This window comes from Nomascus leucogenys, chromosome 20 (assembly GCF_006542625.1).
Source record: "Nomascus leucogenys isolate Asia chromosome 20, Asia_NLE_v1, whole genome shotgun sequence".
Lineage (NCBI taxonomy): Eukaryota > Metazoa > Chordata > Mammalia > Primates > Hylobatidae > Nomascus > Nomascus leucogenys.
In genome coordinates this window covers 36867571-36873974 of record NC_044400.1, presented here as the reverse complement: position 1 = coordinate 36873974, position 6404 = coordinate 36867571, and the positions used below count along the sequence as shown (strand labels likewise).

Sequence of the window (6404 nt, the reverse complement as noted above, 5' to 3'; positions counted from 1 at the left end):
ATTCAGGCTTCAAGGCATAAATTTTCAGGTTTACATGAATTGTAATTCAAAGAGGGACATTTGAACCCACAATATTAGGCAACTGCTTTCTCTACTACATGTGATAAGGTGATGAAACTAATATATTCCATTAGCTTGTTGTTATGTAGTCATAAATTGAATCCATTCTAATACATCTAATTGATATTCTCTTAAATATGTACAGAAAGAAATACCTGTAAATTGACTGCAGATATCTACAGGTGCTCCTCAACTTATGATGGGCTTATGTCTGAATAAACCCACCGAAAGTTGAAAATACTGTAAGTCAAGAATGTATTTAATAAACCTAGCCTACTGAACATGATAGCTTAGCCTAGCCTCCCTCAAACATGCCCAGAACATTGACACTGGTCTACAGTTAGACAAAATCATCTAACACGAAGCGTATTTTATAATAATAAAGTGTTGAATGTAATTTATGGAATGCTGTGCTGAAAGTGAAAAACAAAATGGTTATATGAATAATCAAAGTGTGATTTGTACACCATCTTAAAGACAAAAATTATAAGGTGAATCATCATAACTGAGGGACCATCTGTAATTGTAATAAGTTAAAATTGAAGAAAAAACAAATAAAGCAAGGTAGAGAAGGCAGTGAAGTCTTAGAAAAAGCAGTTTGTACCAGTGCTAAATGACAAACTAAATGGAAACAGTGGATGGAATATAATTTGATGAGATGGATAAGAGGAAAAAGACAATCTGATAGAAAAATCAGATTTGATTAAATAAAAAAGTAAACAGATTATAGTGTACAGTTGAATGATAAAGTCAGTAATAGGGCTATTTTGACCTAATGAAATAAATTTAAAAACTAGACAACCACCTTCTAACTCATTATTCAAAAAGTTATTATTTTAACCTCAGATTTTCTACTTTCAAAAATTCACATCAATGCCTCATGTCTCCTGCTTTTTCCAAGTAAGTCCATTTCTGACTCAGAGCTTCTGCATGGCTGGCTTCACCTCTTTGTTCCGAAGTGTGTAGATGAGGGGGTTTACCATTGGGGTAATAACATTGTGGAGTACAGACACCATCTTGTCCACAGAAAATGTAGAGAAAGGACCAGCGTAGATGAAAATACAGGGTCCAAAAAAGAGTGTTAACGCCATGAGGTGAGAGGCACACGTGGAGAGTGCCTTTCGCCTTCCTTCCTTGGAGCGAATCTTGACTAGGATAGTGGTGTAGGAGGAAATCAGCACCACAAAGGAGATGGTGGAGATCAACCCACTGTTAGATACCATGAGCAATTCAATGACAAAAATGTCAGCACAAGCAAGTCTGATGACGGGGAACATCACAAAAAAAGTTGTCCACCTGATTTGGCCCACAAAAGGGTAGATGGATAGTGAGAATGGTCTGGACAGTGGAGTGCACAAATCCTCCCATCCAGGAGGCAGCAACCAACACACAGCATAACCCCCGACTCATGACAGTGGTTTAGTGCAGGGGCGACAGATTGCAACATAGCGATCGTAGGCCATCACTGTGAGCAGGAACATCTCAGCTGCCCCTAAAAAATGCAGGAAGAGGAGTTGCACAATGCATTGGTCATAGGAAGTGAGTTTTTCATGATTAAGGAAGTCAGCCAGAAGCTTAGGGGTCGTTACTGTTGAATAACATAGGTCCAGAAATGAGACGTTGCCAAGAAGGAAATACACGGGTGATGAATTCAGGTATTTATCAGATGCCACTGTGAGCATGATGAGGACATTGCCAACCCAAGTGGACACATAGAAGAAAAGAAATAGTACAAATAGCCCCGCTTCAATAGATGATGTCCGTGAGAAGCCTGACAAGAAAAATTCTCTCACCACTTCTGTTTGGTTTTTATCCATTTGACCCGGCTCTACCTAGATCAAAGAGATTAAACAATAGGGCAATAGTGACATTTAAAATGAATGAGGTAATTCACATCAAATACAAGACTCTGCTCATTTCAAAAAAGATATTTTTCATCCTTTAAGATACATCCTGATTAATTAGAAAGAAGAAGAAATTATTTTCTCCTTACCTAATATAAATGTATATTATTTCACCAGCTGCCAGCTCAAGACACTGATGACGTGGCCAAGGTTGATTAAAACATGAAGTTACCTGGCTCCAAGCCACTCACTTCCACATGATGCATTTCTCTCTTCCATCATTCAACACATTACTTCTCCCTCCTTTTCCACATTCAGTCTCAAGAAATGTTATATTTTTCTGAAATATTATTTTTTTAATAAAAATATTTGGGGAAAAAATAAAATCAAAGGTAGAATTTCAGATTCCAGTAAATGGACATTAGATCTGTAGAGCTTTTATTTGAGAAAAGGGAATCCCTCTACCCTTTGCCATCAAGAAAACTCTTGTAGGACTCTAACCTGTGCAAATAGCTACAGGAAAGATCATATTCCACTTGGGATTATTGATAGTTCAATGACCTCTTAGTATATTTTCTTTGATATGCCTCTGCAGCTTACCATATTCTATAATACACTTATTTCCAGTTTATTATTGTAAATGATATATTTCTTATCTTAAATCATACCTGTGGGCATATTGGTACACATTATGCTTATAATGATCTAAATATAATTATAAAATGGTTATTCATGCATTGAAATGACTCTCCTTTGACTAGTCTATCAAATCAAATAAAAATCAACTATTTCTCTGAGATAAAAATAGCAATTTGTATGTTGTGTATATTTTATCCATTCACATGAGCAATAGCTGGAACATGGTACTGTATGAGTTGAAACGGGTGATGGTCCATGGAGAACTGCGGGGAGGGGTGTTTTTGGTGTTTTGTGATAGCTGTTATTCACTCAGATTCTATAGCTTAGTTGTGCCATACACAGAGCAACATTTTGAAGACTTAAGACATAATAATTAGCAATTTAAAGTTTAAATATTGAATTTTCTTCACCTTATTTTAGTTTATGCCACTGTTAAATCTATAAATGGTATACTTTCATTTAGGCAAGTCAACGACAATAAAAATATTAAAAATAAAATTAATTTTAAACTAAATAAAGGTTAGCTTAAAAATAATAAAATTTACATATTCCTTATTTAAGGCAATTATGTAAATATAAAGATTACATCAATTACATGCTAACAGTTAAAAATATCAAGACACTATGAGGTAAAACTCCCAAATTTAAATATTATTTTGTTAAACTGATGTTTAAAAAATATTTATTAACTTTAGAAACTGGTAACATAATAAAAGAAAAAACAGGACACAAAACTATACTTAAAATATGATACAATCTATATACACAGAAAAGTTAAATTATATAAGACACTAGACTACATGTAAAGGCAATAAAATATTTATAAAAATTCACCTTAACAATTGAGACTTTCTTCTTACCTACTGAGAGTTCCTATGCATATCTGTAGGGTTTATGACATTTTATTCTTATATACAAAAATCCAAAAAATGGATTTTTTCTCTTTCTGCAACTTAATTATTACTTAACCTTTTACTTAATTTTCAGGTAATAATTTCTCTTAATTATAATCCATTTAATTTGTTTTGAGAGTAAAAGTTGTCTAGATATAACATCAAATAATCTCAGTTTCAGAATCATGAAAAACATGAAGAAAATAATTATCTTCCCAATTCCCAGAAGCAAAGATTGTTAATTTTGCTAACCATATACTCTTAAAACCTTTGAAAAATGCATTGTTTGATTTACACAATATAACATTGCATAGACAATATTATATTGAAAAAGAGCACAATTTGCATTGAATACTAATTCTGCAGGTGGGTCCTTATGACAGGAGCATGAAGAAAGGCTGTCAGTATAATAGATTTTAAGTCAAATTACATACCTTCTTGTCTGTAAATTCTTAGGTCCTGCAGTGATGGACTTCTGGCACATTAACAGTATACAGCCATCCTAGATATTATTGACCAAGAAAATTAATGAAATAAGATGAAAACCCCTGGTTACACTGGCCACCATTAGGAAATTTTGATCTTTAGGGATTTCAAGATTCAGCTACTCAGTCAAATCACAAAGGAAATCATTAAAAATTTTTAATCAACCCTTTGTCAGAAATTATGAGACATAAAAATATATGTGTTGAGTGATAGTGGGATGTGAGGGTAGAAAGCAATTAATAGAAGGGGAAAAGAAGATATGAGAGTTGTAATAATGTCAGCTGGATTTTATAGAGACGTAAGGGGGGGGGGGGTCCCCTGGCCCACACAGCTGAGGTTAGTGGAAAGGATGATGAGACATTAAGGAAATTTTGGCTTCAGGGGCCTTGCATTTCTTCTACCAGTACACCTGTGCTTGTACTGCTTTATCTGGAGTACCTTTTCTAATCAGAATTATTGACTTTAGATTTAATTTAATTTTGTTTAATATTACAAAAATGTCTTAAGTAAATATAAAAGTTTCCACTTTCTTCTACTTCTGCCTCTATACCACTGAGAGGGGAAGAGAGAGAGGGAAGAGAAAGAGTGAGAAAGGCTTTCCTCTATACAGTAATATATTCTGGATGTGATTTCATGTGCTATATTCAGCTCTAATTATTATTATTAATTTTTTTTCGATGGAGTCTTTCTCTGTCCCCAGGCTGGAGTGCAGTGGCCCCATCTTGGCTCACTGCAACCTCCACCTCCCGGGTTCAAGCAATTCTCCTGCCTCAGCCTCCTGAGTAGCTGGGATTACAGGCCCATGCCACCACTCCCGGCTATAGTTCTAATTAGTTTTTAACTGATATATGATAATAAAACCATCAAATATGGTATGTTATAATAAAATATTCTATCAATGGACATGTAGATTATCTACTATTTTATCATTATAATAAAAAATTCTACAGTAAACAATTTGTTCATATTTCTTCAGACTGCTATTCAGTATATGTAAGAGACAGAGGCTGAAAGTAAAATTTCTGAGACAAATGTGGACAGCTATTTCTCCCCCAAAATACTGTGGTAATGTATACTTCCATGAGCCATGTATGTGATGCTATTTTCATATTCTTTCCTACACTAGATAACATCATTCTTCAATTTTAATTATAATTTTTCACATATGAAGTGTAATAATGATAGTACATTTTAGTTTGCATTTGCCTCAGCAGCACTGTGAATGAACATCTTTTCAGATTTTTATTAGTCACACATCTTTTAATTCTAAAAATTGCATGTTCGTTTGTCACTTTAATTTCTGAATGTTTATCATATTTTCTTTATTAATGTATGAAAATTCTCTAGATTTCAAGAATATTAAACAATGCAAGTGTTTGAAACATTTACTGCAAACCTAAATTTACAGCTGATTGAATTTTTGCTTATGTAAACTTCCAACCAGATGGAGACAGAATTTTAACAATGCCTCAGATGACTTCCTCACTCCTCCCAACAAAACGCCTAAAGCTAACCTCTTTTATAACCTCTATCGCCTTTGATTAATTTTGCCTGTGTTTGGACTTTGTATAAATGGGATTATAAAATATATACCCTTTCTATGTGTGTTGATTTCTTTGATTTGACATTATGACTGAAATTTATTCTAGTTATTGCGTGTATCATTGTACATTTCTATTATTAACAATCTTTATTATTTCTTCCACTATTTAAGCATACTACAATTTGTTTATACATTGTACTGTTGCTGGACATTTGGGTAGTTTCTCATTTTTGGCTAATACAAAAAAAGCTTTTATGAACATTCCTGTACATGTTTTGATGGACATTGCATTCATTTCTGATGGATGTACACTAGGAGTGTAATTTTTCAATCCTAAAGTAGATGTATATCTAATTTGATAAGAAACTGTAAAACATTCTTCAGATACAGTTGTATCAATTTACAATACCACCACTGTTGTAACAGAGTTTACATTGCTCCATATTCTCCTCAACATCTACCTTATAAAGAAAAATAATTTAGTCACTATGCTGGGTACTAATTGCAGTTAATTTGCATATCCTTGATAAGTAATGATGCTGAGCATCTCATATGTTTATTTTCTATTTGAAAATCTTTTTCATGAAATGTCCATTCAATTTGTTTGCTCATTTGTTGAGTCATTTGCATTTTCTTACTGACCTATAGGAATCCGTTATATATGATATAAACAACTCCTTTGTTGATATATGTATTACAATTATCTAATATTATCTGCGGCTTACCTTTTCACTTTCTTAGTGATTTCATTTAGTAAACAGAAGTTCTTAATGCAGTCCATTTGTAACTTAAAATCAACTACCACACTAGGCTTCACAAAAATTCAGAACTTCTGTTTACTAAATGATATCACTAAGAAAGTTCAGCATCATTACTTATCAAGGATCTGCAAATTAACCACAATTAATACAATTGTATTTCTATACCCAGATATTTGAT

At 33.2% G+C, this 6404-nt stretch overlaps 1 pseudogene; it reads right to left on the bottom strand.

Annotated features, from left to right (window-relative positions):
- Window positions 1-938: 938 nt before the first annotated feature.
- On the bottom strand, window positions 939-1877 carry LOC115831746 (annotated as a pseudogene).
- Window positions 1878-6404: the final 4527 nt, after the last annotated feature.